At 36.3% G+C, this 13,849-nt stretch overlaps 1 protein-coding gene across 1 annotated transcript in view; it reads left to right on the top strand.

Annotated features, from left to right (window-relative positions):
• The first annotated feature begins 957 nt into the window (after nt 1-957).
• Nucleotides 958-13,849, top strand: part of LOC121728600 (nephrin-like) — a 265,974-nt gene continuing 253,082 nt past the window's right edge. Inside the window, exon 1 of the mRNA XM_042116774.1 lies at nt 958-1,122. The gene's annotated coding sequence lies outside the window, so the exon portion shown is untranslated. The remainder of the gene's footprint in view (nt 1,123-13,849) is intronic.

A 13,849-nucleotide genomic window follows, 5' to 3' on the forward strand; every position in this document is an offset into this window, starting at 1 on the left:
CTCAACTATTCCCTTCCCTTCCCTTCCCTACCCTCCCCTATTACCCTATTACCTCTTAAAAGGTCGGCAACGCACTTGCAGCTCTTCTGATGCTGCGAGTGTCCATGGGCGACGGAAGTTGCTTTCCATCAGGTGACCCGTTTGCTCGTTTGCCACTTGTTCCCAAAAATAAATCCACAAAGTCGAGGGACATAGCAAAAACGGGGGTTACAATTCGTATTGAAAATGCCCTGGAGTAAAACGGTAATAGGATACTCTAAATGTTTAAGGAGCTCTCCAGCTTTAATAATAGCCCTTATAGATACGAATGAAGTAAATTTTAAATCAGACAATCGATCGCAAATATTTCTGTTGTAGCACTTCCATCGTGGGTATCGCAGAAATAATAGATTTTCAATTGTTATGCGGTAGCCGGCTGTCGCTTGGGGATTGATGGGTTAAACGCGTCGATGCAGAGTAACAAGTATATAAAACTGTATTTTAAAAAGATTAAACAGACTTCAAAATTGTACATAATTGAGAATCAAAACTACCTATCTGCAAAACTACTGAAACGATATTGATGAAACTTACACTATTCCCTAAGTTGAACAACACCTAGTACATAAAAAAAAACTTAAATCCAAATGGTACTTCCAGAGATATGCGAACACCCCTCCTGGCAGTCGGGTAAAAACATACATACTTTTGAAATTTGGCAAATTTGTTCAGACGCTGATATAGACTAACATATTACGAAAATTGCGCAGTTCTGAAAATATTACATACATACGCGTTGGATTATTGATAACCTCCTTTTTTGAAGTCGGTATTTTTTTTTTACCTAAAACCTAAATTATTTGAAGTCAGTTAAAAACTAAACCAGAAGTAACTTGTGAATTCGGGGTAGCGATGATTGGCGCATGCGCTGTGGGAGTACCGACACGGTCCGCTGTTTAGTCATTGGCTGCACTTCGGCCTGGTGATACCCCGGCCTTGTCGCTCGTAGACAGTGCGTGCCGCCTCTCGTGCGATCTTGAACTAACTTTCAAAAGGTTAATTGTGTGTTAAAGTGACATCAAAGTGTGTTTAACTCGAACGTAAGTTGACTGTGTAGTGTTAATGGATTATAAAACTTTTGGTGTAAGTATTTTTTAAAGTTTTTTTATGTCAACCGGTGGTAAATTTATTATGTTCTAAGAAATGGTTTCTTTTACGTTTTATTGTTCACTGTATTGATTTCTGATATTCATTTTTGTCAGCTTATAATATCAGCTTTGCGATACAAAATTATAATTTTAATTTTGTGATTTTCTATTTGCGTCTTCTAAAATAGTAAATTTTTTTTTTTTTGAGAAACAGAAAATCAAGAACGCCGGTAGCCCGGCACATAATATGTATGAGCACGACCACGTAACATAGCTATAAATGAGGTCACCGGCCTAAGGGGTTGAGATAAAAAAAGCTTACTTTTGATGATACATCAGGTTATAATATTTATTATTTACTTTCGTCACGCGATGAAATACTTAAACTGGAAGGAGAGACTGGAACTGAAAAAATGGCTATCCACCACCTAAGTGGTTAAAATAATCTATATTATTTTAACCACTTAAGTTAAAATAATCCATCCATTGACTTATCTTTGAATTTGTTATTATAACATTTAAAAATTATATGAGTACTAGCTGACGTCTGCAACTCCGTTGCGTCGAAATACGTATATTGCGCGGAAACTGTACGTTTTTCCGGGATGAAGCGTATTCTATGTCCTCTCCCGGGACTTGAAATATCTCCATACCAAATGATGATGGGCAAAAATGTATGGGCTCTGGTATTGGGCTCAACAGGAATTGATTGTATATTTTTAGGAAGGTATACCCATGTACATAAATGACCAATAGGGCGCTTGTCAAGATTCGTTGTACTTTTTGAGTAAAGCCATGTTAAAAGTGACATCAGCGCTCATACATAAATTCATACTGTTAACATCACGTTACATTATTACATGATTAATTTTAGGGTTCCGTAGTCAACAAGGAACCCTTATATTATAGTTTCGGTCTGTCCATCCGTCCATCCGTCTGTCCGTCTATCCGTCCGTCCATATGTCCGTCCGGGGTTTTTCTCCCCTACACATTAAACAGGTATGTTTTTTTTTAATAATGCTCTTGTCCCTGATTTAAAGTTAAGGGATTTAATTTCATAATACAATTTATACACATATACAGTCTTATGTCTACATACTTATCTTCTATATACATTTTCTGTTCTGTCATCGTTACCTGCTCCACCGTCCAAGGGTGAGCAGTATGAGGGAGGGGTTAAACTACTGTGAGCGTAAATCTAAGGTGTACTATCTAAGACAAGACATTTGTAACCTTTCTATGCGCAAATAAATCTTACCACATAGACGACAAAAACTGCATCGGTAATGCCGGCCTTGTACGTTGACTGTACATTATTTCAAAAAGTACAGTTCCTAGGGGCTGGGCGCCATATAACTTTTTTACCTACTCACTATGAGAGAGAGAGAGCTATCTAATGGTATATATTTTATCTCTGTTGAGACTTATACCAAAATGCCCATGATCCTTTGAACAAAATCCGTTCAGTGGTTTGGGCATGAAGAGGCAACAGACAGACAGACACACTTTCTCATTTATAATATTGGTAGAGATAAAATACTAATAAATTAGCTAAGGTCACGTTAATACTTAAACGCAAAATTGAGACCAAAATGTAACTTAAATTTCATAAAAATTATATGAAATTATACGATCAACTTTTAATTACTTTTATCATGTTACCAGAGTAATAAATTACTTTAGCTGCTATTATTCATTACCTACTATTTGCGTTAATATTAACAGGCATTTACTCAAGTAAACCATGAGACAATATACCTGTCACTATAGATTTATGTATTCGGTACTCCATGAACCATAGATATACCATGCGGATGGAATTTTAATATACCGACTACCTTCTTAGTTCGATGGCTCATATCGTGGGCCGTGGCTTGACTCAGAGAGTTCGCGGGTTTGATTCCTGCTGGGAGAAAAATATGTTTTCAAGCTTGGTTAGGAGTTAGGACCCTAAAATCCAATCACTTGATTGTCTCAACTCTCACGAGATTATACATGACCTCGCCTGTCGTATTGGGCATTCGACCCACTAGGTTATTCGTATTTCACACACAATTGGACAATATAAAATCACTTCTATATAGCTGGCCTGATTTCAGTAAAAACTGGCTACCCTTAATGAAAGCGATGTGGGTTAAATGTTTCGTTTAACATCTGTCCAGGCGCTGTAGATCATTTTTGGGAGTTAATCGAGCAAAAAAAAAATACTAATCCACAAGTCCGCATAGTTCAGAATCATACCACGTACAACTTTTCGCCATCGTCCCACGTGAAAAATATACCATCCTCATCACCTTGATGAGTGGCAGTCTTCCACAGTGCGTTTTTCGCGTAACTTTCTGCCGCACACTGTAAAACTCTGGAACAAACTGTAGTATTTTGGACCTATACGACTTGCAAACCTTCAAGAAAAGAGCGTATTCTGATGTTGCTGATGGGCGACGGTAGTTGCTTTCCATCAGGTGACCCGTTTGCTCGTTTGCCCCCTTATTTCATTTTTAAAAAAAGTTGATAAAGTATACACGGCATTCACTCAGTCAGTCGGCCTAAATCCATAATAATTACTAATGTTATAAATGCGAAAGTGTGTCTGTCTATCTGTCTGTCCGTCAGTCTGAGGGGTCTGTCTGTTACCTCCTCACCCCCCAACCGCTGAACCGATTTAGCTGGGTATGGAGACATATTGCATCCCGAGAAATGACATAGGATACTTTTCATCCCGGAACACTGTACGGCCGTCCCCGCGCAATAAACGAATTTTGGCGCAACGGAGTTGCGGGCGTCATCTAGTTAACAAATAAATATTTCTGAAAGCAGCCCTGTGAGGGTGTCCTCATATTTTTACGTTTGTCGTATGGGTTCCGAATCAGTAGGCGTACTACGAAACCGTTTTGAGATTCAAACAATCTAATGAGAATGCCGCGTCCTGCTCTAACAACGTCATTTCACGTTTGTTAGAGTAGGACGCGGCGTTCTCGTTCGATTGTTTGTCTCAAAATGATTTCGTAGTATGGCTCCTGTATCGTAAACATGAGTGCGAATCAAATGTTTACCACTAAGTAACGATAGCTGCAGCCGTCGGTGCCAAAAAAAAAAGCAAATTTTAAATAATACCTTATTAAAAATTAACAGTTTTACATGAATTACTAATTACGAATTCCAAATTAAGAGTGATTCCCTACTGAAGTGAAGTAAAAGAATGAGGTCCTCTGCTGATCGCACGATGGTGGTGGCCGCTTCTGCTGAGTTGAATAATCCCTCGAATTGATGTCGAAATTTTGCACCGTGTGCGGTACAGCAAGGTTAAGCTGTGTGCACACTAGCGTTTCTGAATATTAATATTAATTAACATTACACGTGGGAGAGCCATGCTTCGGCACGAATGGGCCGGCTCGACCGGAGAAATACCACGTTCTCACAGAAAACCGGCGTGAAACAGCGCTTGCGCTGTGTTTCGCCAATCCCCTCCCCTATTCCCTTCCCTTCCATACCCTCCTTTATTCCCTTCCCTTCCCTATCCTTCTGCGAGTGTCCATGGGCGACGGAAGTTGCTTTCTAACAGGCGACCCGTTTGCTCGTTTGCCCCCTTATTTCGTTAAAAAATAATAATTGTGGATACACTTACTTATATTGAGATGTATCGGAGTTAGGATAGTGTAACAACTAGGCCTAAGTATCCTCTGTCATATTTTGATAATTAGTATTCAAAACCATAATATCATCAATAAAATTATAAATTGTATTAGTAAAATATTATGTAATCCGAATAATTTTCGATTACAAAGCTTTGATAATAATTATACAAGCTCATTAGTTATAACAATAATATTATGATTGTTAATAAGCGTTTCGCATTATTCATACCTTCGGCTCGTTGGCACGGAATTTCCAATCATCACCTCCAATTTTACTTCGACCCATACAAACTTTAAGTTTCAAAATCCATACTAATATTATAAATGTGAAAGTGTGTCTGTCTGTCTGTCTGTTACCTCTTCACGTCCAAACCGCTGAACCAATTTTTTTTTGATTTGGCTGTGCCCCCTAAACCCCCCCCCCCCTCCTGGATATGTTGCTTCAGAATGGTTTCGCGTCGTTAGTGTTGAGTTTTAATCCTCCTTTTTAGGAACAAACTTAGTTAATAATGAAAAGTGAATTTATTCTAACCTAAACTAAACATACAGTTTTCGAGTGTCATTTTATTAATACGCGAGGGGGCTTCGCCCCTGGCCCCTACTTGGGGGGCTGTGCCCCCCCAAACCTCCCCCCCTCCTCCTGGATATGTTGCTTCAGAATGGTTTCGCGTCGTTAGTGTTGAGTTTTAATCCTCCTTTTTAGGAACAAACTAAGTTAATAATTTAAAAGTGAATTAATTCTAATCTAAACTATACATACATTTTTCGAGTGTCGTTTCATTAATATGCGAGGGGGTTTAACCCCCGGCCCCTACTTGGGGGGACTGCGCCCCCGCAAACCACCCCTCCTGGAAATGTTGCTTTAAATAACAAAAAGGTGTCACGTCGTTAGTGTTGAGTTTGAATTATGCTTTTTAGGAATAAACTAAGTAATTACTTAAACTAAACATACACTTTTTGAGTATCATTTAGTTACCATGTGGGTGGCTCGGGGGGCGCCCCGAGCCCCCAACGTGGGTTCTGCGCCCCGGTCTTTGTGATCGGGTCCCGTTTTCACCCTTTGAGTAAGGGACCATAAAAAAGGAGAAAATTATCCATTTCCGTTATTATACTATGCTAACGCGGACGAAGTTGCGGGCAACAGCTATATTATTATAATAATACTTTTTAACGCGAGCAAAGCTGCGGCCAAAGCTACTATTATGATAAAGATAATATTAAAAACCGACTTCAAAGTTCCTCTCTCAAAGACTACTTAATCTTTTTTTGCAGTATTCCATAAGCTGAACGATACCTTATTATACACCAAAAACGAATTAATTAAATTTGACTTTGTAGTTCTGGATATTATATGCGAAATAAATAAAAAACATACATACAAAAACACTTACATTTTTGGTAAATTTTGTTCAAACGTTGATATAATATACTAAAATAATAATATACAAAAACTAGGCAGTTCTGACAATATTACTGTATACATACGGGTCGAATTGATAACCTCCTTTTTAAGTCGCTTAATCAGGACAATTTATACGTCGAGTGATTGTTCACTCTAATGCTAAGAACTCACATACGGTTTTACTCGATCGAGCAATCACGTAGAGTAAAAACTATGGCTCGGGCTTTCGACCACACATTCAACATTACTCGATAGTTTTAATCCTAATCGAGTAAAAATTATCGCGTGGACCGCAAAACTCACAACTTGACTAAAACTCGACGGCTCGCGTCGAGTAGATTTCTTTTGAAATAAGATTTATTAATTAATTCCATCGGGCCGGCTCGATGCGAGCCTTCGAGCTGTGAGTTTTACGGTTCATACGATAATTTTTACACGATTCAGAGTAAAACTATCGAGTAATACTGTATGTGAGTACTTAGCATAAAAGCCTTTTTAAAACCTTCCGGTTGCCATTTACTTTCACACCAGTTCTGGAAGCCATCTCCAGTTTTCCGGCGGCGTTTATGAAATATTATATGCTGGTAAGATATAAGCAGATATAAGCGCTTGTATATGAATAGGTATATTATGCTGTTGCCGCCGGGTACCGTATGGGAAAAGCCTTTAATCAATGCATACAATATTATACACATTAGTATTTGTGTACTTTGTTGCTCGTGTATTATCACTTATCGTAGATCTTAATCGATAAAATCAAAATCAAAATATTTATTTCTAAATAGGTTAAACAAAGTTAACACTTTTAAAACGTCGACATGAGGCATATCAGACCTGAGGATATCAGCTAAGTAAGTATTACGTTTGACATTCTTAATGAAATTTGTAGTTCTACACATCAATAATTATATCTGAGACACTTCACTTATGGTCATGACTATATATTATTTATTTTGTTTTCTATTTTATTATAGTGACGAGCTTTTGCCCGCGGCTTCGCTCGCGTTAAGAAGTATACAAACTTTCATCGGCTATTTGAACCCTTTTGGGTTGGAATTTATCAAAATCCTTTCTTAGCGGAATTCCAAATGATTTTTAAAAATAATTTTATGAAGTTCGAACAAAAGCATTCGAATCTACTGAGCCGATTAAATTATCTGTCCAGTGGATTTGGACACTTTTCAATACATCAAAATTTCAAAGTACTTTTCCTTTATCGCTAGAAAGACCGGAGCGGTCAAATGACCGCATTTTCATTTTTTATTTGCGATATTTTCGTTACCGTTGCGTGAAATTAGTTTTCTTCTCGTGACATTTAATAATTTTCGATAGTTTAAATTGAGATAACGTGTTTTTAATGATTGCCTAATAATTATAATGAAACCCTGTTTTTTGAAAATTATCAACGTTACTACAAAAATCTGTCAATTTTCATAGTATTGTTGCTTGAGTTGACCTAAGACAGCCAGGGTTTATTAGTAGTTCGAATTTCAATAAAATATTTATGCTGAGTTAATTTAATTTTTTGTTTTACCTACACAAACGAAGCAAATAACAAACTAAAGGTTGCGAAATTGTAGTTATATGAAAATATTATGATAAAAATTGTTATATTTCTGCTAATTTCAAGTATATTTCATTTCTAAAGCATATTTTCGTACTTTTTTAGCTTTAGTGATAAAAGATTTTTATATTGGGACCAAAAATACGACAAGAAAAAATAATAGTTTTGTCCTCCAATAGGGTATTTTCATCAAGATGTTCATGGCGTCTAGACGTGAATTACTGTTCATGAGAGTAACTTTACCATTCTATTGCTAAAATGAGAAAATATAAAATCTGAAAAAATGGTGTTTTATGCTCAAATACAGGAACAAAACCAATAAATATTTTGGAGTGATTATAATGTCATTATATCAGTAGCAGGTCTATAAAATGCTTTTTTAAATAAATTTCTTGAATATTTGTACTATAATTTAATTAAGTTACATTTATAAATAATTAAATTATCAATAAAATGCAAAAGCAAGATAGTAAGACACACAAAAAATGTAAAAACATACGTTGGGTCATTTGACCGTTCTTGGTCTTTCTAGGAAGTTCAGAATTCCGGTCTTTCTAGTGTTATCATATTTCGCCTCACAAATGGTAAATGGTGAAGAATTATATTTAATTTATTATTATTATGCTGTAACATAAAGCAGTAAATGGTTTTTGATAGGCCATAATGCGAGAGAAAGGCTCTGGGGAGAGCAATATTTCTCGTAAATCGAGTAACTTTTTCACGTATTCGTGGCGTAGTCCGTACGTTGTTGATGTTTTATACTTTGGCTTTCAATTTTACGCTCTAAATGTTTATTAAATCATAATTCACTTACGGAGCGCAAAAATTTAATATACTTTATTTTTGTTGTCTTACAAACTCTTACTTATTCGCCACTTATTCGCCACTTATTCGCCACTTATTCGCCACCGGAAAACAATTTTCTTTTTTTTCAATTGAATATATCCATAGTCGTCACATCAACAAACATAATATTACGTTCAACATTTAACAGCTTCGTTAAATCGAGTGTACACACACAAACGTGTATATAAATACCAGTTACGCCCCTAGTCGACCGCCATTTCAATATTTCAAGACGTTCTAATGTATAGAAAAACCGCCGTACTCAGAGACATTTAGTTATGATTAACCTTCAATTTAATGAAGAGTTTGGTAGATAATTTATGAGCATTATGTCAACATTTTGAATTAATTACATAATATTTTAAGTAAGTATTAATTACTGTTCCACTCTGAGTGCGGCAGAATGTTTCGAAAATGCTCGGCAGAAAATTTTCCGATGTTGTGCATAATACCGAAATTCAGAACGTTATTATATTTTTAGGTGAAGCATCCATAGATGTTATTATTATTTGTATTTTTTCTTTTCTTTTTTTATGAAATAAGGGGGCAAACGAGCAAACGGGTCACCTGATGGAAAGTAACTTCCGTCGCACATGGACACTCGCAACATCAGAAGAGTTGCAGGTGCGTTGCCGACCTTTTAAGAGGGAATAGGGGAGGGTAAGGAAGGGAATAGGGTAGGGGATTGGCCCTTTTCTCCTTTGGTAGTATGGTAGTTGAATGTGAGTGGATGTATTTTGAGTGTTTTGAGCGATTTTTACTGTGTTTACTTTCCATTGCGTTTTCATCGTTATCATTAGATGGCATAATAAAAGTAAGGTGATTCATAATAAGTTAAAAAGTTTTAATGTAGATTTGTATTGATAATGTTAATGTAATTGAAAAAGTCTTCTGATAGCTGTTTGCCCTTGTCAAAGATTGTTATCTGTCGTAATCATTCAAGTCGACGACGTAGGCAATGGAAACGTTACCTTGAAGACGATGCCTCGATTGAAACAAATCAACTTTGTCTAACGTACTAGACGGAGAAAACTAGCTCGTATTGCGATTACATAAGCGACAATTTCGTTTGAATCCGGACCATCACGCAAGCAGTCTACAGTAGTTTTTACAATTTATCAACATTTCAGCTGACATGACTTCTATGATTGATTAGTATTAAGTTTCAAGTATAAATATTAAACTTTCAGGTAAATTGGTTTTTTGTGATAAATATTCATTAAGTACTTTACATAGGTGTTATGTTTTCATAAAAACATTACAAATATTTTTGCCATCACTGCTCCTTGACGTACATTCAAATAAGTAGGTTATGGTAAAAAAGGGACCAAATAGAACTTACTTATACTAGGCATTAACTAAATACTTGTAATGCAAATTTAAGTTGTGTGAGTGTAATATACATTATAGTCCTTAATAATGGAAATCTCAGCGAAATATTATTAATTCGGAGTCGACAAACGGAGCAAAGATATTAACATGACAAGGAAATTATTCTTAGAAGCGCTTAGTGCTATTTGAAATACGTAGTATAATATTATAATGTTACTCATTTATAGATAGAAACATTTTGAATTACATTCCTAAAAAACATGATTATTTACGTGAAATTCTGCAACAAAACGTGAATATTAAAATATTAAATGACTGAACCTGCGTGCCACACTCGCTGTTGGATTTAATGAAACTTGGAACAATCGATCCCAACAAAAGCGAGTTACTAACAAATTGTTTCGTTTAGAACAGATGAAGGGTCGTTTTTCACAAAATCCTTTGTTAGCGCTTACACCGGTCTAAAATGTTAACCTTAAAACTCAATTTTTAAATCAATATGATATAGCATTAATATCATAGAATTATACTAATATGTTGCTTGAGGGTATATTATAATGTATTGCGTGGCAATTACTGCTTAATTTTTTGATAGTAATAACAAACAGCTTGTAACGGAACGTTACAGTTTATTATTTCCTATAAATTAAGATTTACACAACATTTATATTATAAAATATGATCGCGATGTTAGCACTAGCCTTTTTAGAAACCTACACGTCATAATTTAGGTGGCAGAATAATATTCGGCGGATTAACTAGCTATTAATGCAGTTTCTCAAAAACGGCAGCAAAATAAACCATGTATAGTAATTAACAAATATTATCGCTGAGTATAATATCTTTTGCTAACAAGGTACAGAGAACTGAGGTACACTCATTATAAACTTTAAATATTACCGAGTCTGCGAAGGTAAGAAAAACCGTAATATAAATCTTGCTTAAACGCGTTAATTGCTAATATAACCAAATCACCCCGAAACGGCACTTCAGTAATTACAGAAAGTGTGAAGTAAGCTTATTAGCGACTTTGCGGCTACTCGTCGGCTCACTAAGGACTTCGCCAATTTCCAGATCTTTACGACTGGAATGGAAGTGTGTTAATTGATTGAACTAAATTTTTACCAGCTAGTCCAAGTGGTTTTAGGGTCAATTCAGACCGCAACGCGACGCGTAGATGCATGGATTGGACAGATTTGCAAGACGTCTCGCGCAATTGAAATCTGTTAATTCAGTAGAAATTTAGAAATGAATCCACGCGTCACGTTGCGGTTTGAATTTACCCTTAGGGTTAATTCAGATGGCAAAGCGAGGCGTAGATCCATTTCTTTTGAACATTGAAAAAATGCATCATGCATAACGCGTCTCGTTGCGATCTGAATCGACCGTACAAAATAGCCCTTGAGTTTTTTTTTTTAAATGAAATAAGGGGGCAAACGAGCAAACGGGTCACCTGATGGAAAGCAACTTCCATCGCCCATGGACACTCACAGCATCAGAAGAGCTGAAAGTGCGTTGCCGACCTTTTAAGAGGGAATAGGGTAATAGGGGAGGGTAGGGAAGGGAAGGGAATAGTTGAGGGTAGGGAAGGGAATAGGGTAGGGGTTAGGGGATTGGGCCTCCGGTAAACTCACTCACTCGGCGAAACACAGCGCAAGCGCTGTTTCACGCCGGTTTTCTGTGAGAACGTGGTAATTATCCGGTCGAGCCGGCCCATTCGTGCCGAAGCATGGCTCTCCCACGTATAACACAAGTTTGCATAAATTGCCTCTAAAAAATGGCTGTGTGAGGTGGATTATTTTTAGGCTTGATTTTCAATATTATGCCATTGTATTATGTAAATGACAGCGCGACCGCACCGCTATTTAAATAATAATAATAATAATATCTATGGACGCTTTACACCACGTCAGTCTGGCCCCGTGCTAAGTACCTAAAGGACTTGTGTTACAGGTACCAGACGACGGAAATATATTTAATACTTTTATACTATACATATATTTATGATTTTTATTATGTCATACACATATTTAATACACATCCAGACCCGGGAACATTGAAAACTGTTTTGTTCCGTTGGCGGGATTCGAACCCGCGACCCCCGGCTTGAGCTACCAACACGCTCACCACTGAGCCACAGAGGTCGTCAAATTTTAGTTAAATAAATCATTACATTCAATAGCTTGTAATCGCGCGGTGAAGCTGCCAAACCGCGCGTTTGTGCGGACTCATGTAAATCTAGCCCTTGGCTTGCCTTCATCATAATGATCGTCGTTATTTTATCGGGTAATTGGTGTTTGGATGACAGCTTCCTTTTAGAAAATGCAAGGGGCACTCGAGGAGGTACAGCTATTGCATAGCATTTTTTATCAACTTATGCAATAGTTATTCGCATACGTCTAGACGCACGCACGCAAACACTGCTCCGAACAGCCGGCACAGCGCGGCGTTGCGTGTTAGTTTTTTTTTTCGTTACGGACTTTCTTGATTCGGTCGCCGCGCTCAAAGCCCGAGAAAAAAGCTATGCAATATTATGTAGCTTAAAACATTTTAATATAATTTTTAAATTTGTATAATGTGAGTAAAACCAGGCAAGGCTTAGAATAATAAGAATTGTACGTTGTACAACCCCACATTGCTCATTTCTAAATAACATTTGTAAAGACATTCGAATAATACATAGGCGTATCATACGCTCGGTAATATGTTATTTAATAAGCTACGTTAAACATATTTTGTTCTAATTTTCTCGTTTCCCCCAGCTTACTCGTTTAATCTTTATTTTTTCCTGTTTTGTATAACCAGCAGAGTCATGGTTGTTTCAAATTGATAATATTTAATGTTCTACATTCGCAATATTTTCGTATTCTCTTTTTGTTATTTTTTGTGCATCAAGCTTTATTATATGGCAACATTTTATGTTTTTAATAATTATAATAAACCTTTGATTATTTTTTGAGGCGTTAATGTTTACGTTTTTTTAAATCAAATTTTGTTAATAGAAATATGCAGTAAAAAGAATTCTTGGTTTTTTCTCGAAGACAAAACATAATTTATAGAAATATCATCAAGTAGTATGGCGGTAGACAAGCTCTCGAAAAACAAAACATTCTTCGTGTTATTTCGTTACAATTCGTAACTAAAACAAACAGTACGAAAACGAATTTGCAAAATGCTAACCAAGCAAATTCTAAAACACTTTACAGCGATACGTAAAATAGCCGACGAGCATAATAACGTTAATCCGAGCGTTCTCTAAAATACAAAACAAATTGCACGATATTCTTTAGTGGGTTGTTCGCCGAGCGAGCTTCCGGCTCATATTAAAACCGTTATCGCGAAATCTTAACTGCTCCCTACTCCAAACTATAGCCTACGCTGAAAATGATGTACTTCATTAAACGTCCAAGCCAAAACCTGCTTTATCGTAATTAGATACGGTCGATATTAGAACGTGTTAACGTGTCAGCATTGCCTATAATTTTTCATTATTAATTTAACAAGCCATATACGATATTTTGGGCCTTATAATGTGAAACAAAAGGTTTATTTTGTGTAGCTGATTTCGGAATATTACGGCCGTTTATTATACTTTTGTTTATAAATTATTAGAAGCACTTAGCGAGGTATTTTAAATATTAAAGGTAATAAAATGTAGTAGTAGCGATACAGTTATTAAATTCAAACAACATAATAATAGTTATTACCTGTGTTGTAAAATTCACAAATAGTACATTTTAAAATTAATATATTATACTATTCACTAGCGACCCGCCCCGGCTTCGCATCGGGTATAAAATATATTATAGCCAGCCAGCAGCAGCAGCAGCCAGCAGCAGCCTGGGCCAGCAATATTATAGATCTACATGAAATCAACAATGTATTTAAGTTATTTAATTGGATAAGGATTAATGCTGTATTTATTATTTGTGAAAATCAGAAA

The sequence above is a fragment of the Aricia agestis genome, chromosome 7 (genome assembly GCF_905147365.1).
Source record: "Aricia agestis chromosome 7, ilAriAges1.1, whole genome shotgun sequence".
Taxonomy (NCBI): Eukaryota; Metazoa; Arthropoda; class Insecta; order Lepidoptera; family Lycaenidae; genus Aricia; species Aricia agestis.